Here is a 26,576-nt window from a genome sequence, read left to right as displayed (position 1 = left end):
AGGGGTCACCAGTACAAAAGTTTGAGAACTACTAATATAGGGGGCTTTTTCACCTTCCTGTCACCGATTTGAATCCAACTATGGCCCAGGGTGATTTCATGTCATGTCAGTTGCTTAGTTGCCCCCATGCCCTTAGGGATGCTTGTTTACATTGAAAAGCCACCTCTGTAATTTGTGATGTGGTTAAAGCAAGGTACTTCGAGTCAGGACTCTTGGGTGCCGTTCCTAGATCAGAGGGTGTGTGACATAGTTGTTAAACAAGAGTATGGGAAGCAGGACCCTGGGTTCATTTTCCCTCTGTCTGCCTCAATTTCTCATCTGTATACCAGGAATACAAACATGCATATCACAGGAAGGTGTGAGTATTAACTAGTGTTTTAAAGCACTGTGAGATCGTCAGCAGGTGATAGAGAAGTGTTAAGTATTATTATTTATTATTATTAATGATTTATACTAATTGGAACTTTGGCTGACAGTTGCACGGGGGTGCTAGTAATTGAATGGGCTGTGGAGCCTGAAATCCCTGCTCATCATTAGAAATGGCGCTTCCAGGTCAAGACTGAGGCACATTAGATTTGTGCCATAGGTGAGATGAATATATAGAGGATTTTGGTTTCTACTGCTCCCATCATTTTTTTACCAGCACAAAATTAAGAATTTTTCTAAGGTCAGTTGTGGCAAAACAGGCATGTAAAGCTGCAGACATTAAACCTTTTCTCCCACGCCCCCAAACTTGTATTCACAGCTGTTGAAAGTGGACTATGTTTCCTTCTACATCTAACTTTTATGTTGGTCCTAGTTTCAGTGTAGGAGAAAGCCTATGCCCAAGAGCACAGGCATACCAGGTTAGCTGCTGTCCATCAAATCTTGAAGAAATATTCACATTGATGGAGACTGGCAAATTGCTCCTTCTCTCTCTTTGAAATATCACGCACCATTCAAACATAGAAAAGCAAGTAAAGTGGTTGGGAAGGCCAGTATTTCCCCACATGGCTTGTTTGATGTCACCTTTAACGTTCTAAGTCTCTGTGAGGAAGCAGGATACACTGTGGGTTTATCTTTAAACTATCCACATTCAGAATCACTCGAGTCAGCCCACTGACATTTGTACTGCACTGTGGCAATTCTTCATCTTGCTCTCCTACTTGGTAGGATGATTTTCCAGGTCTGGGATCACAAATATTTATATATATGTTTTCCTGAACCAACAAATCCAGCTGTTTGAGGCTAAAAGATCTGCCCGTTGGTCCAGTTTGATCAAGCCATTATGATTTCTAAGGGCTGGCCTGGCTATAGGATGGAGGATTCCATTGTGTCACAGAAGTGATTTAGAACCTAAGATTGAAAAGGACTTGCTTGTTATGACTTTTATCTATCTAGTATCCCTTCTCACTACTGTGCCACTCTGACTTTTTTAATAATGAGGGGTAGTAGCGATGAGTTTTTAGCCTGCCAGTCATTCAGGGGAGTCCCTTCTTGTGAAAATAGAGCCAGAAGACTAAGATAAGTTAGTCAAATGAGCCACTAACCATAAGAGACAGCATGGAAAACTGATTGTGGCAATAAATGACCACAGTCCCTGCTGCTACACTGTAATATGGCACCAAGTTAAGTCATTTCATGGAGTTTCCACAGTTCAGCAGTAACCCAGCACACACACACTCAAGCGCCAAGTGTTTGTGTATAAAGTATAAAATCAGGACCAGAGTTATTTTCAGTCCTTCAAGTCTCAAAGACAGCATCTCCCGTTTTACTAGCCTCACTATGTCTAGTCTTCCATGGAGAAGGAGTTAAAATGACATCATCAGGTTTTCATGACCTGGGACTTTCAAGGTACTTTCTGTTCTGTGTGCTAGGACAGGAGAGTTATTGGGAAAGGGAACGGCCAGAGACTTACAGTACCTCTCTGTAGTTTACAACTTCCCCATTCGACAGAGGAGAGGAATAAATCAGGCTTACTCTATGCATCAGGAACAGCAGAGAGACAATTATCTGGGTCCGAGACTCCTCTGGGCCCCGTGTCAGTCATGAAGCTCTGGACAGTCATAGGCTTCCATGGATTTTCATGAAAGAAGTGTTTGTGAATACACCATGGGTAATAGTGGGTATATATGGGCCTGGAGATAGTGGAGCCTGTTGACAAGTGGGTAAACAAAACTAACAAACATTTCTCAGGCAGTTTAGAGCTGAGAGTAAAAATCATACTCCCTCTGACTCAAAGTCTAGGCTTATCCCAAGGAGTTTGCCCACCACATAGAACCCCCTTGTGAAAGAAAAATCATGAATTTTATTCTGGTGAATGGCAACAGTCCAAACAGCACTGAAAACTTAAACCCTGTTTATCCACAACAGGCATGGCCTGGGCAGTTGCCATGCAAGCTTCTCCCATACTGTTCCCCAGTAATATACCTCATCTGTGTTCTGGAGGGAGCCCATTTAAAACTGAGAGCATTGTCTTTTCTTCTGAGATAGCCAATAAAGGGAATAATTGTGGCAATGGTTTTACAGTATAGAAACTGTGCCACTAGGAACTCGAGACTAACAACTCCTTTTACAGAGGTAAGTTTGGAAGGATTAGCTTTTTATCAGTAAATGTTGGTAAACATCAGTTTCACCACATACCTACACACACACCACCGAAAAATATTTCCATCAATAATAAAAACTTACAGATAGGCAAAGTAAGAGAAATGCTACTTGAGAACTTATTAGAGTTGGATCTAGGGATATTTACTTTGTATATTTTGACATGTCATGTTGACAATTTGTGTTTTAACAATTATAAACCTTTAGCTGTTTAAATCTCCACATCTACCATCATTAAGTAATTATTGTGTGACACCCCCCCTCATAATTTCTGGAAACTGTGAAAATTTAAATAAAAATGCTTAAAACTCATAATTTTGCACAACCATGAAAATATAAATTGATAAAAATTGAAGAATTTTTTTTAAAATAAACTTTGATATTATCCATCAAAATTAAACACCATATTCCATTGGATGATAGCAATTATGATTAGTTTATTATCAACCCAGGCCAGATTCACCCGGTGGCCTAAGGTTTTGAAAGATTTTGCATCTTATTTGCAAACCAGCAACCTTTGTTTTTCTGTAGACCCTCCTTTTAATTTTGGAGAGAAGTTGTTTGCCTTCTCTTTTGGGAAGCTGTGACTTCTGAAGCAGAAAAGTTTAAAATGACACTGACTACAGGCTTCCAGATTCATGGACTAAGGTCGGTACAAATTAGGCTCATTCTCAATTCAGTTGTCCAGTGTTACAGGATAGTCTGAATGATAAATTTTTTGTGATTCCCTGAAAGGTGATAGTAGAGTGATGCTGAAAGAGGGAGCTTCAGAACTCTGGCTTACAAAGCATGGGGGTCGGCTGAAGCAAAATCGGTGCATCCACAAACACCCAGTTTGTTCCCAGAGCTCATACAATAGCACAATTGTGAAAGAACAGTAAATCCTACTTCAGCTTCAAAGCTATTTGTTGTAGCAATGCTGGAGAGGAAAATTAGGAAGTCAAGTGGGCTGCTCATTTGGTTTCATCACCCAAAATGCCCTTCCATCCTTTGGCTGTTTTACGGCATCATCAATGTCTGAGTTCTGAGAACAGATCTAAAGGTTTGGATCATTGCTGATGGATGTCTTGTTTCCCCCGCCCCCCCATATCCTACATGAAATGGAAGATAAACATGGACGTTAACAGGTCGTTTTGAAAGTGTAAACAACACTGCTGGCACAAGAGAGCCTATGGTGAATTTTGCAGCTGGTTCAGCTTCTGAACTGGGAGCACCAATGTTGGCTATGTCCTCCTGCAAAATCAGGCTGCTGTCTAAGGTGCTGAAATGGGAGGGCTGCAAAGGACGTTGCTCCAGTCCCTCACCCCTTCAAAGTTGGTTCAGTCTCTCTGGTGCAAGAGCCAGGTATTTGGGCACCTTTCATCACTTTGACATGTGTAGACAAGGCTCACCCAAATCAAAGTGGTAATTAACCAAGAGCCTGATGGCCACACCTGAACTGTGTAAAACAGAGGAGACTGCCATTGCTCTTTTAGTGAATGTGAAGATGTGGCCAGTGAAGACTATAGGTTATGATTTCAGCAATATCACCCAAACCACAGAGCATTCATGCTGGGACCTGTACTCTCTCTGGACTGCACGACTATATGTCTGTGGGCTGCATCACAGATTTTCCACGGCTACATTTGTCCTGTGAGCCACACTTCAACCAATTGCACTGTTAACGGTAAGTTTATCTTTAAATTCTGTGCTCGTGCAGGGTTGATGGCCACTCACTGAATCTTTAGTCTTCATTGCTACATACCCAACATAAAATTAAGGAAAGTAAAGCTCTGGAAAGTTCCATTATTGCCAGCTAGTTTTTATATGCAGTGCTCAGTAGTATGGAGCTGTGCAGGAAGCAGACATGGATGGATTTCTTTTTGCAAAGGATGTTTTATGTTTGCTAATTGCATGCTTCAACGTGCAAGATGGTTTAATTTGTTTATGCTTCCCCACTGTCTACCCAAACGGGTTATTATAAAGGTATCTGCTAATTGTAGCTATACAAGTGACATATACAACAGTTCACCTGTTAGTTAGTGCAAATAACTCAAGCCACTTTCAGAATAGCCAGCTTTGCCACATGATTTTTTCCCTTGACACATTTCACTCCAAAGACACATGAATGCTGGGATTTGATAACATCCCCCATTCAGAGAAAACAAGCTGTTATGAAAAGGAAGAAGCTGATTGGTCTCTGAAAACTCCAAGCCATAGAGACAGTGTCAGGAAGTGTCACCATGACGTGAAATGTTCAGAGCCAATAGACACAAATGTGAAAAATCACAACAAAACAGCTTGTTTGAAATGACAGCCAAAGACTCCAAGCAATTTTATCTGGGATCAAACAACCCAGGGTGAGGGGAACCACAGAATTATCATGCAAAGCACATGTCCATGTTCACCTGAATGAACATCAGGGGAGGTCGTCTATTTATAAGGGGGAGTTCTCAAAGAAAGAGCTGCTGCAGAGGGAGAAGTGAGGGTGTGGGTTGACTTGAGACATTTGAGATGGATCATTTTGTTAATGCAAAATGACTGAATTTGAGACTGGCCTATATCATTCAACTCTCCTTTTCAGACCTATGTTTACAACTGTCCCATCAGAAGTAACTATTGTCTCTCATTTTCTAATGATAAATTATTGGTGGACAGTGCTCAGCTGTGTAACTGAAGTTATAGAAAATGATACTGATGCCAAAGATATGAACCCCACATTATTTTAATTTGCTTGTGTGGCTATGTTCCTTGTGTCCCTCATTTTTGGACTTCATCTCCAGTTTCTCACTCTCATCCTTGATAGGATGGACTGCTCCAATCTGCAGTTCAGGCAGTGAATACCAATTATATTAACAAACTATTTATAATTTAGGGATGCACTTAAATTAGGGCTTCTACTGTCTTTTTACTACTTCTTAGATCCTCTTTTATCTGAATTTTTAGAGCACAAAGAAAAGTAAGATAAAAACATAAAGATTTTGGCATGTAGCTCTCCAGTTTCCTGTTTGAAGTCAGCCCCATCCAAAAGATGGAGTAGCCATATTAATGTGTGTGATGGTGCCTAGCAACATGCCTTAGCAACAGCATGAGACATCAGCTATCAGCAGAGACATCCAGCATCAGCTGAAGTGGCTTCAGAAAGGGGGAGGTTAGGGATGGTAAATTGCTACAGAAGATACCATTGTCTGGTCTAATTATTAACAACAGTGCTGCTTTCCCACTCCCATCACTGCATCGAAACAGTAATTGTTCAGATGCGTGCATAGTATGGAGCATAATACATTCGTGTCACAAAAATTGTGCAACACATGCTGATGAGATAATTTTTGAGGAAGAGAAATAACCCCTCTCAGACTCTCTTTAAAGAAAGGTTCTGAATTCTCCCTGGGTTAGCTTTGGAAACGTTCCCACTTTGGACAAGACTAGCACCAAGAAAAGATGAACAATTCATTTCAGCAGCTAGAATCTGGAATTGCTTCTTCCATCAGATGTCTCACTTTCTCCCTGTCCTCCTCTTTCTTTACCTGTTCTCACTCCCCACCTCCAGAGTTATGCTGTGTTAGTATGTGTGTGATTTTCCCACTAGAGATCTGGTGCTGCCAGTTTCCCCTCATTTTTATTTATAGTGTGCGCGCGCGCACACACACACACACTATTTGTGTTGGTGACAGTCATATGCTAAAGAATGATTAAATGAATTACAGAGGCATGTAATAAATTAATTTCTCATGCACATTTAACCACTTAATTTTTTCTTTCTCTGCTCTGTCATTTTCATTTCTGTGCTTAGGCATCTCTTTCTTCTTCCCTTTCTTATTAACGGAATTGATTTTTATTTTTAATTATTCATTGTTTTTAACCTATAACAAAATACATCCTTCCACTTGTAAGCTTGTAAAGTTTGCTGCACAGCTTGGCTGCAGTGAATACTTCCTGGTCTTTCATTACTCAGATCAAGTTTCTGTGTCAAAATATACTGGGCAAATTTCAATATCAAAGCATCTTGAAGACAGAAACATAAAATAACAACAGCAATGGAGCAAATTTTGGGGTTTTGAAGTAAATAAACTAGCTACCATTGCAGGTGCTGCAATACTACTTCACCACAAGAGGGACATAAAAGGCCATCAGTGTAGCATTGCCAGAACAGCTCCTTGCAGGTACACAGCAATGTATATTTTCTTTTTGTTTGGAAGGTTACGCTGGGATAATAATTTTTCTTTCTATAGCCCCTTTCATCCCAAACAATCCCAAAGTGCTTTACGGATGTGAGAAACTATGATACTGATTAATAAGTAAAGTGGTTCTTTTCTCAAGCCTTCATACCTGTAGCTTGTCCTCACCTTTTTACTTTTGGAGAGTCAGCTGTAGTATTGGGTCATGCAGGAGGTGGGTTGGCCACGCGGCCTGGTCAGCAGCAACCACTAGGTGGCAGCTCTGGCGTTCTCCGGCAGCGCCCTGCAGCTGGCTCTGGCCCTCACTGGCGCAAAGGGCCCCTTGGCTGGGCTCTGGCTGGTGAAGCTGGAGGGTGGGGGGGAGTGTGTGCCCTGGAGGGGCCCAGGGCTGCCCTGAGTGCAGTGGGGACAGATAGGGCTGAGACAGCAGCACAGTTGCTACCCCGTCTAGTGCTGCCTGCAGTGTCTGTCTGTGGTCTGTGTCTAGCTACTGAACCAAAAACTACAGGAACATCTCTAATAGGTATGTGGACTAGAAGGGTAGGTGGCTAGGATTTGTATTTGTTTCCCATGGGTTTAGGCTGATGGTGGAAATGTCATGAAGAGCCCAGATATCATGTTATTTCAGCCTGTAAGCGGCTCCTTGAGACAAAAGAAGCCTTAGGAAAAAACTAAACAGTGTTATTGGGTTCCTGTGGAACTCAAAAGCACAGCCCGAGCATGTGCTACGCTGTACTTAATGCACAGTGAATATTGAAACTCATGGAATCTTTGCGCCCCGGTGACTTCAGTGCAGTGTCCCCCCCTGCCACGATTAGACTGTGCAGCACATTCTGGGGGTGCATCTTTGGCTGCTGACAGCGGGCTCGAAACTCTTTGGCAGGAAGCACACTGTAGTGCCCACGGGAGACAGAGCAAGAGCGTAGCTAGGAGGCAGCACAAAAGGCAGCCTTCCCCATTGTGCAGATGTTTAGCAGTCCCATGAGGCCCGGATGAACAGTCAGGTTCAGTTGTGGGTGCTCCGGACCATCCATCCTCACAGCTTGTCCCAGGAGGCAGGGCAATTGCTTGGCTAAGCGGGGAGATGGTGGGGCTATTTATATGAGTTATATGATCAAGTTATTTAGGCATTTTTGATGATTTTACCCTAAGTCCCATTTTCAAAAGTGACTTGGGTGCTTAAGAGCCTGTCACTTTTGTAGATGGGACTTAAGTGTTTTGAAAAATGTACCCTTAGTCAGTACCCTTAGTCTGCTGTGTTAGCTGCAACAGTGTGTGTGCGCGCGCACATGTGTATATATATGTATATATAAAATATTAAAAGCAAACACGAAAATCAGGGTGGGTCTACTGAATACAAGTGAATATGTACATGTTCCTAGCAGACAGAGAGTGCAGAGATTTCTTTAGACTCCTCTCTCTGTGTCTTCCTTTTTAACCGGACAGCCCCGGAGAAGATCCACCAGAACAAGAGAAACCAACAACAGAGTGAAGAAGTTATTTCCCCTTTCTGATCTCCTTTGATGCTCCCCAGGGGGTTTTTCAGTACCTGTTGTGGTTAATTGAATTCTGGTGAAGGGCAGATCTAGAGAGTGATGTCCCACATTTATCTGCTGAATGGGTACTTAATACACAGGCAGTGGAAGCTTCTTGTATATATCCTCACCATGTGAATGCGCTCTCATACTGCCCTGGTAGGGATATAAAAAGGCAGTTCAGTCTCCATAGCCTATACAACCCCTGGCCCTTCTGCTGAGTTTGCTAGTGGAGGGTTCCAGTTCTGATGTAGACACCTAGCCACTGGGAGCTGAGCACAGATACACCAACCAATTTCGTGTAAGGACCACTGGCCAGTCAAACAACTTTTAATCACTACCAACCTGATCTGGATTTGAACTGATGACCTAAGCTCCCCTATGGAAACTAACTGTGTGCAGATATACCCCAGCACTCGGTTGCAGGAGTGAAGCCTATAAAGGGTGGACCTGTTTAGCCTCCTTCAGTTTTCACAATGCCTGTGAATGCTGGTGCCACCAATCTTTGAAATTTGAGATGTAACATGTTGGGGACCAAGCTGCCACTAAAGGACCTCCCCCAGCCTAAGGGGAGGAGCTACAGGTCCGGGATTCCAAATAATTGCTGGGGACAACTAATGAGATAACAGGAACGGGAGTGAGGTCACAGGGCTAAATGAAGGGAACCTGACAGGGACACCAAGCAGAGAACCCTGGGCAGCTGGTACTTGGGTAGCAGGCTGGTACCCCTGATTTCTGACTACCCTCACTTTTCTCAGTTTGCATCCCCTCCTTCATCTTCTCTGAATGTTATTTGGTTCTTCTTATCAAATGCTATCCACTCTCATCTAAGTGTTTTATGACTAGATGGTGATCCTTGTTTCAATTAATTTCATATGCATGCTGGTATAAATCCCATGTGTGCTTCTCTCTTGATTCATTCTAAAAACAGCCTTGGGAATATGAAGAGCCTTTCTCAAAGCAAATTTGTTCTGCTAAGAATGGTGAGCTAAAATCATCTCTGTGGTAAACCCATTTAAGCCAATATATTTTCTGTATTAAGCTGCTCAGAGAGTAATCCAGTTCACTAACAGAAATAAGAATGGCATCACCCTTTTATATACCATTTTTGGTTAATAGTCACTATAATATTACAGGGAGAAGCGTTTTGTGTTTATCTGCAGTTATGAGGGAAGCTGAAATAAAGATATTTAATTTTGCATTATAACTATACAGAGCACGATACTGAACTATAACCCTTCAGAGCAACAAAACAGTTAAGGGACTTTTTCAAGTATCTTTAGGCTGAACATTTGCATGAAAAGGGCTTTATAAAAGATGTTTTCTTGAACCAAAGTCATTTCCATGAAAACAGATACTTTGTGAATGCAAAAGTTTCCCTAAAGCATTGGCAACGTATAGCCCAGCTGTGTTCTCAGAGGCACCAGCAGTGGAGCAGAGCCCCTTACTGTGGAACTTTCTTCCAGCTGAGATCTTGCAGCCTGCAATGTGGTGTAAAAATTCTCTTTTCCAAGGGGATTCCCCGAGCTACAACATGGCCATGGAAGGTGCTCTGGAAGCCAGTCACAAGTAAGTAGCTTTAAAAATGTGGGGAAAGAGGAAGGGAGGAAAGAGACCTTAAAAGCTAGTTGAACTCCTGAAGGATCATTCTTTGTAATGTATCTATGTATAGGTAACAGTGCCTAGGCACTATGGTGATGAGTGCCATAAAAAGGCATGTAGTAATAATGCCAGTAAATGAAACTAGTTATAAATACAGAGTGCTGCGTACTGGTGTACCTCAGTCCCTCCAGTTCTATGGGGCACATAATAGTCTAGTCTCTTGCGGGCTGTGATACTTCGGTCTAATTTCAGGGGTTGGGTTTAGTGTGTGGGTATGGGTGGTCCTGGTGGCCTGTGATAGACAGGAGGTCAGACTAGATGATCTGATGGTCCCTTTTGGCCTTAAACTCTCTGACAAATCTAATTTCACTTTCCAAGGGCAGGGAATGAGAACATGTTAACAAAGAGCATAAACTGTGAAGTCAAGTTAGTTTTAAAAATATCAACAATGCAGGGAAATATTTCTTTCCGTATAGGATTCCCCCCCTCCCGCGGCAATATCCCTTTTAACAAATCCTCATTATCCCCCTCTCAAGTGAAAGCTGTGGAATAACTGAGCATCTGCACAGGTGCAGATGCTACTGTTCAGAGGTTTCCCAAAGTCAGGGGATGAGTAAATATCTGTGTAGCATAAGCAAACAGCTCCCATCCAGGCGTTCCTGGTGACCATCACAAGTAAAACGTGTCTGCTAGCAAGCAGAGGTCTCATAGGAGAGTGCTCCTTCCGCCTGTTTAAAAACTGAGTAACTCATTAGCGGACAACCTCCACCCAGAACGGTTTGAGGCCATGCTACCGCTTTCCTGCTAGCTGTACTGCACTTACTTTAGGGTGACCAGATGTCCAGATTTTATAGGGAAAGGCCTGATTTTTGGGTCTTTTCTTATATAGGCTCCTATTACCCCCCACCCCCTGTCCTGATTTTTCACACTTGCCGTCTGGTCACCCTGACTTACTCCCTTCTGTAAATCTGTAGGTTCAAGTTTTATCCCAAGTAATCACAATGTTAAAACAGTTCTTAAGTTAGGGAATGAAAGTGGAAGAAACTCCTCAAGAATAAACAGACAAGTTTTGTCCTCATCTCTCTAGTTAAAATTGCGTGAACTGAATTATGGAATGACCTTCTTTTAAGTGATTGCCAAAAATCAGTTTGCTACCAGAAAGGACTGGCCTTTTAAAGTTCAAGGAAATTTACTGGAAATATTGGGGATACTTTCCAATAGCAGCTTGAGAGAAGCTGTTGCCTACTGAAGTTAGCTCTTTGTACAAGGTCTATCGCATAGAAAAAAATATGGGAATGAAGCAGAATTGTCTGAAAATATTCAGTTTTCCAAAGGGGCATCATGGGTTCTTCAAGTAGGATTTAAAAAAAAAACAAAAATTAAAAAAAAAACCCTACCCTTATCTGAGTTTAAAAACAATTTGTAAAAGTTCTTGATTCGCTAAGAGACTGTATATTTTCTTTGTTTTTAATTTCTGGGCACTTATCTGAGCAGATGGTGAGCAGTGAGGTTATTTCAATGTAATGTAGAACCTGACACCACATACAGGGTTTTTATGTTTGTTTGAATTTCAAGAGCTGATGGATCATCTGTGATTCTCCCTTCTGTTTCTGTGGAGGAAAGAAACTAAGACTAGTGGGTTTAAATTCTCCTTGGTGTCTCATTTAAGGTTGTAAATACTTCAAATTCTAGCAACATGATTTGTGATTATGGAGACAGCTTTCTTCCTCTTCAAATCTGTGACTGCCTTAGAGGTTTGTTTTGAACTTTGATGTGGTATAATCTGCACAGAGGTTAAATCTAAACTTGGCTTTTGCAAGTGATGTCTTGAGAGAGAGAATTACATTTGAAAAACAATATTTTTTGAGTCACACCCTGCATTTTTCATTACTAGTTGTTGCTGTGTTTCAGCCTAGAGTGTAACTGAATAACATCTTTACTTGGAATGTATGCATAGAATGGAAATATCCTTCTCCTGCTGTGGGAGAAATCTGTTGATTTGGCAGTTGTGTTAAAAATGAAATGATGCAAGGAGTTCATTAATTAGCTGCATTACCCTCTGGGTTTGCCAATTCTGGATCTAAACTCTTCTGAAAGTTATAAATGTTATAATGTATATTTAACCATATGATGCATCAGTATTATTTATATTGAGTTAGCACTTCCAATCCCATTGTGGTAGACGTTGTACAAGCATGTAGGGCAGTCCTTTCCCCGAAGAGCCTACAGCTTAAGGCCCTGATCCCACAATCCCTTGATCAACATGAGTGAACCTGCACAGCTGCAATAGCACATGCTAATACAGACCACACATTCCCCATCTAGGTTTCAGAGTAGCAGCCGTGTCAGTCTGTATCCGCAAAAAGAACAGGAGCACTTGTGGCACCTTAGAGACGAACACATTTATTTCAGCATAAGCTTTCGTGGGCTACAGCTCACTTCTTTGGATGCATGTTTCTATGTGTCCGATGAAGTGGGCTGTAGCCCACGAAAGCTAATGCTGAAATAAATTTGTTAGTCTCTAAGGTGCCACAAGTACTCCTGTTCTTTTTGCATTCCCCATCTAGTGCATCTTGAGCTGCAACCTGTCCTGACTTCTTGACTGGTATCTCAGATAAGTGCAGACCCCACCAAGTAAACAAACTGTTTTCCTTCTGCAGCTGTTTAATCTTCACAAAATCAATGTAAACTTTTCTACACCATGGTAATATTGCTAATCCTGATGTTCTTTGTTGTCCTGTTGCTGTTTCTTTCCAACCCCCAACAAACCAAAGCTAGAGATGAGGAAGAGCGAGAAAGCAGGAGAGCACACAAGGAGTTACAGTACAGGTTTGCCGGGCTGAAAGCCCTTATAATACAGAGCCGCCAATCCCCCTAGGCTGTATTATTCCCAAGGGCCAGTGCAGGACAGCAGGAGAGTGGATTTGTAAGCCAGTGGTTTGGGGAAAGGGAAGCTGACTCTGAGAGGAAAGAATGTTTCCCCCATACAGAATGTTGACCTCCCAGAACGTTGTGGGTTTGAGCGGGATCCAAACCCGCTCTGTACATAGGTCATGAATGGTTCCAGTATGCCAGGCATTGCCTCCCAGAAATCACGTTCTCCCAAAGTGAACCTGGGTCATTTGTGGAACTTGATCAAACAGGACTCAGTAGGATCCCTAACCCAGTGAGAACCAAGATTTTAACTGTACCCATGAGAGTGGATGTCTCAGATGGCTACAATGTCAACTTCCTGAACCAGGACCTGAACTGCAGTGGGTTTTCCCCTGCCTCCCAGAAGCCATGTGTCAGAATATTAACTGAGGATTTCATCTAGTTCTCTTGTTTGGGGGGTCACTGACACCTCTCCTTCCAGTACAATGGGGCTGTCCATACATTACATGATGCATTAGTGGGTGGGGGGGTCCTTAACTTTATATGTTTCTTTCAGTGTTACCAGGGGCGGGTGGATCTTAAAATACAAAACATTTTTTTGGAGATTTTCATGGACAGCCCCAATCTTACATCCCACTGGTCAGCTGCTGAGCCACAGCCACGTAGGAGCAGAGATTCCCCTCTGAGATGCTGCTGCACAGGGGCTGGCAACAAGGGGCTGCTAACGGCTGATGCCGTGTGACCCACCTAACACCTTCATTCCATACCTTGAGGACCATGGCACTACAGCCTTGTATGGGTACAAAATCTGTATCCGCAGCCGATCTGTGATCCACACACGTGCTATCCATGGCTATAAAGCGGATAGCCGTAGATTTGCAGGGTTCTGTGTGGCACCTTTGGGGACAATGTCTAGCCCCAACAAAACTGGAGCACTAATAGTCCCAAAGTGCTATTCAAAGCCTGATCTTCCTTTGGGTCATCTGGGTCCCCAGTTGTTCCATAAACCAGGTGAAGAAGTAGGACACTCGAACAGTGAACGAATGACGGGAAGGGAAATAAAAGTGCCACGAAGAAATGGAAACATAAGCAGGGCATCTCTATGTCATGCCAGACAGGCCGGCAAACGCTACAAGGGGTGGCTTGTGAGACTCATTCAGCAGTAGCTGGTGCAAGCTCCGTAATTAGGAGTAATCTGTTTGCATTTCTTGGTTCTGAGCTGGGCCCATGGCAACAATAACTCATCACAGAGTCTGGGACATTGTAGACTTGGGCTGTCGCACCAGAAAACGAATTACCTGGCTTGACTTACGACCAAATAGAAGCATTACTTGGAGCTGTTGCTGAGCTCTGGTCCAGAAACCCCAGAGCCTTGCTTATGTCACATGGAAAAAACAAGAGGGGAGAGAATCTTTTCATGCAGTTGCACGAAAACATTTTTTAAAGAGATAAAATGTCATTGAACTTGAACTGGGCCTCAAGCTCCTCCCAAGGCAGAATGAAGGCACCATGTGGTTAGCTTTTTGGGAACCAGATGGCAGGCTGGTCACTGACAAAGGATTTAACATGTTACAGGCCACCTTACTGGCAACAGATTTACATGTGAGTCTGTTGGAAGATAGGCTCGCAAATGGAACTTGAGGGAAGGCTGGCAGAGCCATAATTCTAAGTGGCACTTGAACAATGCCTTTAATCTCACACACACACCTACCTCACGTTGAGTAATATGAATGCATTGGGCAGCGGACTCCTGTGAGCCAAGATCAACACCAGGCCACTCGCCAAAACACATCAGGACATGAGGAAATACTTTCTGCGTTAGGAGAGGAACTTGCACAATATAACAGATGGCTCATAGAAAGTCCAACGCCGCACAGGGCAGAAGAGAAAAGAACTGCAACAGAAGTTGGAAACAATTTTTTTTTTAAACCACCAAAACAAAACCCAGTAACTCCCCCGGATCTGGGGATGAGTGGAATTTGGAGGGGAGGGAGCTGGTGCATCCTTTTCAAGTGACAAATGCATTCATCTGCAACCAGACCATGCATTGCTGGTTTTGAAGTTGGAAGCCAAATCCCAGGCTGATAGGAACACCACAGAAGTTGCACATTCATTCTAGGGTGGAGTAGCTGTTCACGTCACTCTAACATAAGTGGTGGAAATGGGTCCTACCCAGAGCCCATCTACAGCTCTCCTTTGTCATGATGTGTGAACACTGGTGGGTGGAATAAAACTCTGAGGATCCTTTGTCCCAGAGGAGAGCAGACTTTGCCATGGGACGTTGCCTGCCTGTTGACATGCTTATTGCATAGGTTTGTGGCTGCTGGCTCAGGCTTTCAGGTCATCTGCTGGGAGAGCAAAGTGTGATAGATGGAAGAACTGGTTTAGATAAAGAACTGACCTGAACCGTTGCCAGAATGTCAAACTGATCTTGAACCTTTTCCCTGGAGCTTAGAAAAATGTGGTTGATTATTTTCCCTCCACATTGTGTTCTTCCTGTTGGCTCTCCTGGAAGTAGAAATGCTGAGATACCACTTAGAGGGGTTGTTCTTATGGTACCGGTATATCTGGCTTGATGAGTATCAGGAAGCACCAGAAGTCCTGTGAGAACCTGATTTTGTAAGATTGTGACCCAGTTATGGAAACACAATTGGTCTGAATGTATGGATTCTTTAATCCCAACATCTGGAATTTAACCAGTTACTTGTGAGTAACTGTCTTCCAAGTACTCCCCACCATGTAGCACAGGAATCTCCGTGTGCATGGCTGAGTGGCTGGTCTGCTTTGCAGGAGACGTGAATCAATCTCCTTTTTGTGCTGTTAAATTGGGGACTGTTCTTCCTGTGTACCACTAGAGGCCACCACAAACCTCATTTAAGAAAAGGGCACCAACTGGAATACATGGCAAATAGCTCTGTGTTTTATAGGGAGAATCTGGGGGCACAACTGGAACTTGGTTCTCCCTAGGACAATTTCTCTGCCAGCTGAGTTAAAGGAGCAGCTCCCAGCTGTAAGTACAAGCCTGCAGGTCAGATTTTACAAAGTAGGTAGGGTCAGACCTGTCCACTGCTTGGATGGGGTGGGAGATCTCCTGGAAAATCCCAGGTGTTGCTACCCACTTGCCTGGGTACGTGGGATTTCCCTGGGAGACATGCTGACCATCTGTTTGCTTTACTTTTTCATATAAGCAGGAAGTCAAGAGTCACACAGAGACCACCCCCCTCAGCCTCTTCCCTGACTCCTACTTTGCCATTAAAATCTGTCTCTCGCTATACCTTTGGTGACCATGCTGGTTGTTCAGCTCAGGCATGGTGTTTCCTTGAATTGCGCGTGTTTGGCTGAAAGAAGTGGTGGCTGGAATAGCTGGCACTGAGAAGGGCTTGAAGATTGAAAAGCTGTCAAGTAGAGGAGAGACAAGGCACGTAAAGAGGACTCTCAAATTCACCCCATGATAGGTGTTTCTCTGCTTGACCTCTACTGCCTTTGTTAGGAACTCAGTACCTCTTATACACACGGTGTTTTGGCTGTAGCCAAGACTGCTAAGAGGAACTGACTCTGTGTGAGCTGGAGGAGATCGGCCTTTGTGGGAGGAAAAACCCTACAAACTGAGTTCATGGGACCAACACTGGGTTTGATTGTGGAATTAAAATTAGAGCAAGCCTGTGAGCTGGAGGTGAGCGGGTGCTTGCACCCGTCTAACCCTGGGATCCGCAAAGTGGCTTTGATGAGATGGGAATTGGTCCTGAATCTTTCTTAGTGCTGAGAATGAATGAATGAATGAATAAATAAATAAATAAATAAAAGCTTTTCCTCACCAGCTCCAGGTGGGCCAGGAGAAGGAAGGGCCAGCTCATTCTTGCATGGTTTTTGGCCTGATATTTGTTCAGATTTGAGCGGTTTGGCTAAGCCTCAAGGCTCCAAGCAGCTGGAGGGCCGCCTGTCACTAGTTAGTCTGTGCAGATGTGCTCCAGCTTGTGCACCTCTCCAGGGAGAGAGCATTACGCTCTTCACCTGGAGGATGTTGCAGACTGGATTTTTCTTCTCAAGCTTGTGAACGATACACAAAAAGGCCCAAATTACAAACCTGTTAGTATCTCATCCCAGCTAAAGCTTCACAAATCCTGCAGAAGAAGAAACACAGGGAGGTGAAAGGACAGCCTGGAGCACTAGGGGGAACTCACACACTGGTGTATTGGTGTGTCACACTAGCGAAATTAGAGAGACAAGGTGGGTTTTATTGGATACCTCACCCACTTTGTTTCTCAGCTATCCGGGGACCAACACGGCTACAGCGACACCGCAGACATAGAGAAATGGGAGCTAGTAGCTTTAGTCTCCGTTTCATAGAAATAAAGTTGTGCATGTTTTATATTAAATCACTATTTTAGACTCTAGAGCCAGCTGACTCCCGCTGGTTAGTAACAATTTTAAGGTAGCTCCAGCCAGATAAACACGTGTTCCTTCCCATCAGCAGTGAAGCTGCTGTGGTTTTCGGTACCTTACTGAACAGCACCTGCCTGCTTTGAGGCTGAGCAGGAGGATGCTTATGCAGGAGAGTGGCTCTGATTATTCAATGCCATTTTCTAACCAGCTGTGAATGAGGGCTCAGCTGGGGAGATCTGTGCTGCTGTTTCTCTTTAAAACTCCACCCTTACAACCAGCTGCGTTTCTCTTGTGGAAAGACGAAGTGCGCCGTTGTCCAAGGACGATGGCTGTGTCCTTCCCCACTCCTACAGCGTGGGCCGTGTAAACATCTCTCTGGTGTTTGTTCAGTCCTATGACAGCTGTAAGTGTCTTTGACAGGGACCTGCAGAGTCCCACAGGCAAACACTGGTAAGGAGCAAGTACTCTGGCAAACTGCCCCCTCAGGGTGTAACAGGGTCTCTGTCAAGGACACCGCGTTTTACAGTTCCACACATGTTCGTGAGGAGCCTAAACCTCTTCAGAGGTTTAAGCTTTTGGGGTGGCTGGTGGAGGCACTGAAGAATTTTTGAGAAGGAGGCGCTCCATCACCCCAAGTCCTGGTTGCTAAAAATCTTTCAAGCAGCCTCCCACCAGAACATACACGGGGAAAATGTAACCTGCACGACTGCTACAGTCCCAAGCTCAGACTGTTTGATCCTTGAGATTGTAACTCTACCGTGTGACTAACCAGGATCCTGCAGCATATGGTCCTGCCAAGCTGTTTGGGCCAGGTGTAGCTTTGTGTGTGTGTTGCACTCCCCAGGAACCTCCCTTGTGGGAAGTGCCTTCCCATTTCCATAGCAACTGCAGCGAGCACCCGCACCTGAAGAATTTCCATGGCAATTCATAAAATGCTTTCGCCTCATTTCAGAGAATTTCTCCTCTAATCTTGGTTTCCCTGTGTGTCTTGTTCCTGTAATGAAGCTCTGGGGCAGTCAATCCAGCTTTGGCAAGGTAGTGTTCGGAGCTCCTCTGAGCATGGTTTTGTTAGTTCCCTAAAGGTATTCTTAAAAATAACCCCCCAAAATCTCTCAATCCAGTTCCCAGTTGTTGAGTGTTCACACTGCAAAATCCAGTGCTTTTGGGCCCCATAGTCAGCTGCCTCAGTGCGTATCCAGTTTGGTGACGAGGGGTTTAGGATTTGAGGTAAGCCTGCTACATTGCTGCCTGTGCTCTTGCTGTTCTTGGAGGACAGAAGGACTCCAATCTCCAGGTCACCATTGTGAGCATTAAAGTTAACAGACAAAAATAAGGAAAGGCCACGCCATGAAGGTGGTTTGCAGAACAGGGGCTCCCAAAACTTTGGCACAGTTGATAGTTGCCTTGATTACTTACCAGGAGTCTATGGGCCACACTCGCCCCAAAGGGAGCCTATTCAGAACGTCCCTAATCTTTCATAAAGAGAGGTGTAACCGACTGCCCTGCTCCAGCTTGATCAGAGACGCTATGCTGCATTGTAGAACTACCTGTGCTGTATTCGGCCTCTTCAAGACTCCTTAACCCTGCTTATTCTAAGGGCTGATATTCGGAACTAGCCTCAGCTCCCTTGGGCCTTCCATACAGGACACTGTGAACTGCAGGCACCCCAAGAATATTTTCCCCCCAATAGAAAGGACACTTTTCTAGAGTCCATTGACTGATCCGAAGAGGAAGAATTTGTTGGCTACTTGCGTCTTCAGGCAGTAGGATAAGAAAGGAAAAGATGTTGGGGAAAGGCAGACATTAAACTGAAAAGTAAGGCTCGTGCGATCAGTCCCATTAACTACATGAAGGATTTAATGCCAGAAAAATCTCACTTTCCTGGAAATAGACAAAACGTGTGTGTGTGTTTTCTTCTGAAGGCAGGAAAATTGTGTGTGGTTAAAGCCTGGTGGAAAAAAAACCGTAATTGGTGAAAACAGGCTTGAGTTATGCATCCCCCTCCAAAAACCACAGCTGTCAGTGATGCAATCCAGACACCCGGGACCGGTGCTGAAGAAAAGAGCTCAACGTCTGAGCCCATGATTTCCCAGCTCTCAAATTAAAAAGAGCCAGTGGTGAGAGTAGGGTGGGAGAGATTCGGGATGTCTGGGATGTTATCCGCTCCATGAATCCTGAGCAGTAGATTTAGAGGGCTATGCAGGTAATTTTACTGCGGTGAGGGATAGGCATAGGAGGAGATGCTAGTTGTACCATCTGCCTCCAAGCCCCAATCTCTACCTTTTCTTAATTGCTGGAGATCCATGGCAGGCATAGCTCTGCACCTAGACTGTTTAGATACCCAGAGTAACATGTTGGGCCGTGTTCCCGAAACGTTAGCCACGAGGTTCTAAGTTTTTTGACTTTTCCAGGGAGTTCGAGGGTGCAATGTTGTACTTGCTTTAGTTTGCAGATTTACACTTCAGGGCATCCCTCAACTAAGACTATCAGCAAGTGCAGCCTAGAGGTATCCTGTGGTATAGCCTGTCTCCCCTCTTAATGCAGGATAATTCCAAGGAGGGTTACATCTCTTGGAAGATCTGATGGCAGCTTAGACATCTAGAACAGTGGTTTCCAAGCAAGTGGTCAGTGGGAGCGTGCAAAGAGCTGGCTGGTTGTATGTTACTGCTCTGCCTCACTTCCAGCTGCTACCCTGTACTGGATGGCTAAACATACATTACATCTTTTCCTGGGGTTTCTTTTCCTGATAAGTAATATCACTGGTTGCCACAGGGATGTTATGCAAGCATGAAAACGTGGTAGGAGAGGTGGGCCTTATGAATGCCAATGAGAGGAAATATCTAAAAACAATTCTTAATTAAGATTTGGTCAACACTCTGAAAAGTTTGAGGACCGTTGTGGTTTAGATGGTCAGGAGGCATGGACCCCTCTGTGCTGCTATAAAGCACGACTTTCATGGTGTTCCATAGGGAAGATCATAGTTAGAGGGGACAGCTTTGTGGTCTGTGTGAAACACAGTTGCTGGAACCACTGGTTCAAAATGCTGGAGTTAGCTCACCACTTCATCTTTCCAAGGCAGAGGATTTGAATTTTATGCAGTTTCCTGTGCACGTGGGTCTTAGAAACAGAGGCTGTCTGTTGTGAATGGACACTAACCATTCCTTGGCTCTTACCAAGAGGAGGTGAGGTTTGCTCCAGCATCACTGGCCAAAATGTTCCCCTCTCCCCTCTGTTCAGCACTCTGCTGGGTACTGGGAAGCTGCTGCCTATCCCGAAGTGGCTGTGTTTTGGTGGTGGTAGGTATGCACAGTTTGTCAAGTCCTTTGGGATCCTGCAGGCTGAAAAGCGCTATAGAAAGGGGAGGCTTTTTGAAGCTGTGCTACAAAAGGGCTAAGGGCATCTGTGGGCTTGTAGCTGGTGGTAGTGATTTGAGGTCAGCGCATGTTAGGCTGCGCAATGTTGTGTGGAAATAGTACCCATATCTCAGAGTCCATGTGCCATGGCTGCAGACGGTTCAGTAGCACAGCAGGTGCTCTAAGACCATAAGAATTGCCCTAGGACAGGAGTGAGCAAACTACATCCTGGGGGCTGCATCCAGCCCTCCAGCCATTTTAATCCGCCCCTCGAACTCCCGCTGGGGAGTGGAGTGTAGGGCTTGCTCCGCTCCAGCTGGAGAGCGGGGTTGGGGGCCACTCCGCATGGCTCCCAGAAACAGCAGTATGTCCTCCCTCCAGCTCCTATGCATAGGGGCAGCCAGGAGGCTCTGCTTTGTATGCCGCCCCCACCCCAAGCGCTGCCCCTGCAGCTCCCATTGGCCAGGAACCATGGCCAAAGGCAGCTGCAAGGGCGGTGCCTGCAGACGGGGCAGTGTGCAGCAGAGCCACCTGGCCGCCCCATCGTGTAGGAGATGGAGGGGGGACATACCTCAAGCAGCTCCCAGAAGCAGCGTCAAGCCCTGTCCTGAGCCTGCACCGCCTCTCCTCCCCTGTGTCCCAACCCCCTGCCCCAGCCCTGATCCCCCTCCTGCCCTCCAAACCCCTCGGTCCCAGCCCAAAGCACCTTCCTATACCCCAAACCCCTCATCCTCAGTCCCACCCCAGAGCCTGCACCCCCAGCTGGAGCCCTCACGCACCCCTGCAGCCCCAGTCCAAAGCCCCCTCCCGCACCCTGAACTTCTCATTTCTGGCCCCACCCCAGAGCCCATACAACCAGCCAGAGTCCTCACCCCCTCCCGCACCCCAATCCCAATTTATTGAGCATTCATGGCCCGCCACACAATTTCTATAGCCAGATGTGGCCCTCGAGCCAAAAAGTTTGCCCACCCCTGGCCTAGGACATCAAGACTGGGTCCATCAAATTTGGCACCTTGCCTCTAGTGGGGTTAACACTAGATACTTGTGGTGTGTTAATAAAAGATCTGATGAAAGATCCACAAGATCTTGCCTCTCTGGGCTCCATGAGAAGTGTTGTTGTCCCTCAAATACTTAAACTTGTACATCATGTCTCCAACCTTCACATGTGATCTCAGAGCCCTGAGCAGTTCCAGTCCCCCTGGTAGGAGAGAATTCCTGTTAACGCCTTTGCTAAAAACCACTTTGTGACACATTAGGAGGCTTTGTCTGCCTAGATGGATTACACACGTCACTTTTCAAATAATAGCTTGCTTAGAGCAACTGTTTTGAACTCTGCCAAATCCATGGAATTTTTGGGAAGTGACCTGTTGGTTCAGGGGGCACTGAGCCAACAAGTGGAAAGCAGTTGGTAGACAGTGTTGTTTGTCTTAAGGGTAGAGGCTTCTGGGAAATGAAGGGACCAAAAAGAGAGGCCGGTGCCAAAATAGTTTTACTGCATACCGAAAATGGAGCCTGCTCCTAGCCCTGGGGAAAACTTCTCCCAGCAGAGCATGCAGCCTTAACCACATCATCAGTTTGCATCTCCTTTCGGAGAGAGCAACACTTCAGGGTCTTCTTTTTTCCTAGTCCAGGTCAACTAATTATCCCAGCTCCCTCCTATTCCCCCCCAGCAAGCCTGAGCTCCTGCTGGCCCTTGGAACAGGAGTAACTCATTGTTGCAAATGAGTTTAATCCAATGTTAGAAGCCTTTATGGTTCTTAATAGAAAATGGCATGAATAGCAAAGGAAAAAATGTCAGATGTTTCCTGTAAGGCCTTTAAGAGCTCTCCTGGGCGTGATTACAACATGTGCGGGGATAGGTTTGAGCAGGGTGGTGGGGGGGGGGGGGGGAAGAGGCGCTCTGGCAGCATCTTACATCCCCATCTGCAAGCCTCATTACAACGAGCTACTTGAGAGGACAGGGGGAAAAACAACCAAGGCCAGAGCACATCGCTGCTTTCCAGTCCTCCAGGCTCCAGCACCCGAACCGTCCAAGGGAGCAGGAGCCTCTCATCCAGCAGGGTTAAACTGAGGACAAGGTACAATTGAGGGGGAATTGTGGGAAGTCTGTAGGCTTATAAAGATCCCCCGAGCACCCGCTTGTCCTTGGGCTTGTGAAGAGTCCAAACAGCAAGGCCTCCACACTTCATATCAGGCTTCTGGTCTGAGATTTGTGCTTTGCAGGAGATTTGTCATGATGAGCTTTGAGTCAACAGCCCTAGAGAGTTGGGCCGACAATCACTAGGGTGAGTTGGCCTTCCAGCCAACTCCAAGTATCACCAAGCTGTTGCCTAATGGGCCAGGATGACCTGACCACAGCAAAAAGGGTGGAGGGGGGAGAGACACCTGAGAGAGTGTAGTAGTACTTATTGGGACCCAAGAACCTCTTAATGCCACCTGTCAAGGGGGTGCAGAGAGGTTACAGGCATCTCGTGGGTCTGGTGTGTACATTCTGGTTCACCAGAGTGTCATGTGAGGTCTTGAGTAATTGCCTGTGTCACTCCGGTCAACAAAATCACTGTGGAATGTATGTTTGGATACCAGAGAGAGAGAGAGAGAGAGAGAGAGAGAGCGCGAGCAAAAGATATTCGTCAAGTCTGTAGGTCCTGATCACCAGCAAAGGTGGAAGACAGGTTTGCTGTCAGACAAGGTATGTTTGTTCGTCTATCTGTTAACGTGTAAACTGAGTATTGTCTCATTCACAGCAGGCTTCTTGTCACCAGTCTGAACTGAATGCAAGTCTAAGTCTGTAAGAACTTTGGAGAAAGGAACCAAGAGAGGGAGAGAAACAGCTGGGGGTGGGAGGGGGGAGAACCTTATCAAAGGTTTGTTTGGCTATGTTGGGGGGGGGGGCAGAGAAGACTCCCAAACACCCTGCACTGAGGAAGTAAAAGGACAGTGGTTTTGCTTCATGAAGAGGGGCCTCAGCCAGGCTTGGTCAAAACACTGATAAGAACTTTGGGCAGTGGCACGCCATGTACGCATGCAAGGCATGCCCTACGCGCCAAGCAGCTGTGCCTTGGTCAATTAGTGGCCCCCGGCCAGATCTGGCCCACAGGACTATTCCATCTGGCCCCCGTGGAGGATGCTCTTCTGTAGAGCAAAATGGCATCCTCTGCGCAGCGTGCATCAAAGTCACACTGCTTGGAAGATGCCATTTTGGGTCACCTAAGACATGCAAGTGAATTATTGCCTTACTAAGTGTCATGCTGTGCCACTGGCTTGGGGTGAGAAAACTTCTTCAGCCAGAAGGTTAATCTGTTAGTTAAGTTTAGTCTCTAGAAAGCGTGTTATGATTTTGATTCTTTTTCCAATATTCTTACTCATTACTACCTGACTTTCTAATTGTTGATAATAAACAAACATTTTCTCTATAAATCAATCTAAGGGCTGTGTTGTTAAGCAAGGTGCTGGTCCTGAACTGAATCACACAAGCTGGAACGTACTGTTCTTTTGGGAACAGCGATCCTGGTCATTCTGTCAATACCTGTACAGAGACAATGAGGCCTGGCAGAGCTTGCATTGCAGAGGCTGGTGGATTCAGGGAGCTAATCCACAGCAGGCACAGACAAGGCTGTCACGTGCTGAGGCCAGGCGGTGGGGAGGTGCCTCACAACGCTTGAGGAGCATCACACTAATAAAGGGTGGATCAATATCCAGTTTGTCTTCATTGAACACCAGAGTCTTTAGTCCCATTTCCCCAGAGGTTCTCTTACCTCACAGGCAAGTCCAAAGATTCCTAGGGAGGCAGAGCCCAGATGCCCAACTCTCCCCAAACTCAGCACCTTTTCCACAAGCTGATGCTCTCCTCCAGCCCCTTCGTGGAGCGGCTTTCGCCCTCGGGACTCTTCCAGCATTTCAGTCTTTGTGGGGATTGCTTCTGCTTCTCTGCAAGGAGCTAAACCTGCTTAAATAGCCCCCAGGCCCCTCCCACTCCCAGCAGTCTCTGAGAGGAGTGGTTAATTGGAGTCAGCTGCTTGGGGGAGGGGAACATTTCTCACTGTCAGAGCTCCAGAAGCACAGGCCAGCTAGTGGTGGAAGCTTGGCAGTGACACCGACTGACCAGAATAGAGAGGAGCCAGTCAAGCAAGGGAGAAGGCAGTTCTTGAGCCCACCATTGAGCCCATTTAAAATAGGGATTATTCTCTTGCTGACTTCTTCCTTTACATTTAAATTTGTCAACTTTTTGCCATGTCAGAGAGAAACTCAGGGTGGGTGCAGTGAGTCAGATGAGAGGAAAATCTCGGGCTCCTTCCTTTCCTCTGTAGGCAGGTACGCTGCAAGCAGTACGCTAACTTTGGTGCAATTGACAGATGTTCCTCCTCCACCAGTGGGGTTAGAATTCACACATTTAACAGAGATTTGGACTTCCACAGCCATTGGCTGCTCTGCTTTAGCCTGATCCAGACTCCCCGCTGAGGGTTGTGAGTTCAGTCCTTGAGGGGGCCACTTAGGGTTTTGGGGCAAAATCAGTACTTGGTCCTGCTAGTGAAGGCAGGGGGCTGGACTGGAGACTTTTTGGGGTCCCTTCAGTTCTATGAGATAGGTATATCTCCATATAAAGCCATGGCTCAGAATCTCAGGGGTTCTGATACAGCTGGACTCGGGGGCGGTCACTGGCTACATATATTTTATGTTGCTGACCAGAAGAGTTAGTGAAGGAATCTTTGCTCCTTTGCCCTCTTTTTCTTTCTCCCAGAGCGTCAGACACCTCATTCCCCGTCTGCCCTGAAATCTGTGCTTTCTCCTGTCGGTCCCCTCTCAGTGACTCATCCTCCTGGCTACTGAGACACCCTTTGCAAGCTAATATTCTCTCCTGGGAAAGTTGCAGGTGAGGGTGCTCAGTCAATATTCCATTGCCTTTGTGTATTGACTAATGTTCATTGCCTCTGCCAGCTGCTGGGAATCATGTACTTAGGATAAGGAGAGGCAGGAAGGCTCAATGGTTACAGCAGTAGCTTAGGCCTTGGGAGGATCCAGGTTCTGTTCCCTGCTCTGCTACAAACTCCTTGTGTGACCTTGGTCAAGCCTCTCTGTGCCTCAGTTTCCCCATCTGTAAAACAGGTACCATAGTCTGGCCCTGCCTCATGGGGACGTCGTGAGGATAAATACGTTAAGGATTGTGAGATGCTCAGATACTACAGTAATCGGGACCCTACGAGTACCTACGACAGCAAGGGATCCTCTCAGATGCAGAGCCCCCCGGTGATTCTTGGGGAACATCAGAGGTTTCAGGAGATTGATAGTGAGACATCGAACCTCTTTCACCTGTAGATCACTGGGGTGAGTTTGGCCCTGGAGGGCAGTAATGATGGAAAGTTATTGTCTAGTGGTCCTGATGTGAAATGAGTTCAGAGTCCATTGCCTAGTGGACACCACACAAACGCGACTCTCTCTCAGTTAGTACTAATTGGCTTCCTTGCTGGGTGGCTCAGCAGAGACGTGCACCAGAGGGACTGAAGTAAGTGGCCTGTCTGAGGAAGTGTGCGCAGCCTGCACTGTTCTGGCTCTGAGGATAAAGAGCGGATTCAGGCTCCAAGGTTTTCAATCAGGCACCTTTTGCCAGCACAGATTGAATTCCCTTTACAAAATAAAATAAAACCTTTGACTGTACACCACCTTTCTGTCTTGCCTTGCAATGGATGGATTACAACTGTCACCTACTCCATAGAGAAGTTATCAGTGTGCATATGTTACACAGTATCTGTACAATGGGACAACACTGACTAATTCCCAGTCAAGTCATGCTAATTATGATTCTTACATTTGGCTGGAGGCTAAGAGTTGAAGAGGACAAAGAGAATGTGAATTTGTTTTTATTTATGGGAATTCTTCCTCAGATGTTGGAAGGAATCTCTCCTTATTTTAGTTTCATATTCACATATATATTTCAGCATCCTTTTTCAGAAGGATACAGCTGGCTCCATAGCTACTTATACACTGGAACGCTGTGATGGTGCATAGTCAATCCTTCTAAAACAATTTTAAGAAAGTCCTGAGGGTGAAAATCAATGTTCTCTTGAAAACGGGACTTTCATACAGGGAAA

General features: G+C 45.4%; 1 protein-coding gene across 5 annotated transcripts in view; it reads left to right on the top strand.

The window, feature by feature from the left end:
- The window catches only part of LOC123355737 (cartilage oligomeric matrix protein), a 55,533-nt gene that overhangs the window by 1,082 nt on the left and 27,875 nt on the right, over positions 1 to 26,576 (top strand). The window contains exon 1 of one of the 5 annotated variants that reach the window (XM_044998357.1): positions 25,346 to 25,360. The exons of the other annotated variants lie outside the window; for them this stretch is intronic. The gene's annotated coding sequence lies outside the window, so the exon portion shown is untranslated. Of the gene's footprint in view, positions 1 to 25,345; positions 25,361 to 26,576 lie in introns of those variants that run through there. 5 annotated transcript variants of the gene reach the window in all.

This window comes from Mauremys mutica, chromosome 24, assembly GCF_020497125.1.
Source record: "Mauremys mutica isolate MM-2020 ecotype Southern chromosome 24, ASM2049712v1, whole genome shotgun sequence".
Classification (NCBI taxonomy): domain Eukaryota; kingdom Metazoa; phylum Chordata; order Testudines; family Geoemydidae; genus Mauremys; species Mauremys mutica.
This window is presented reverse-complemented; position numbering and strand designations above follow the sequence as displayed.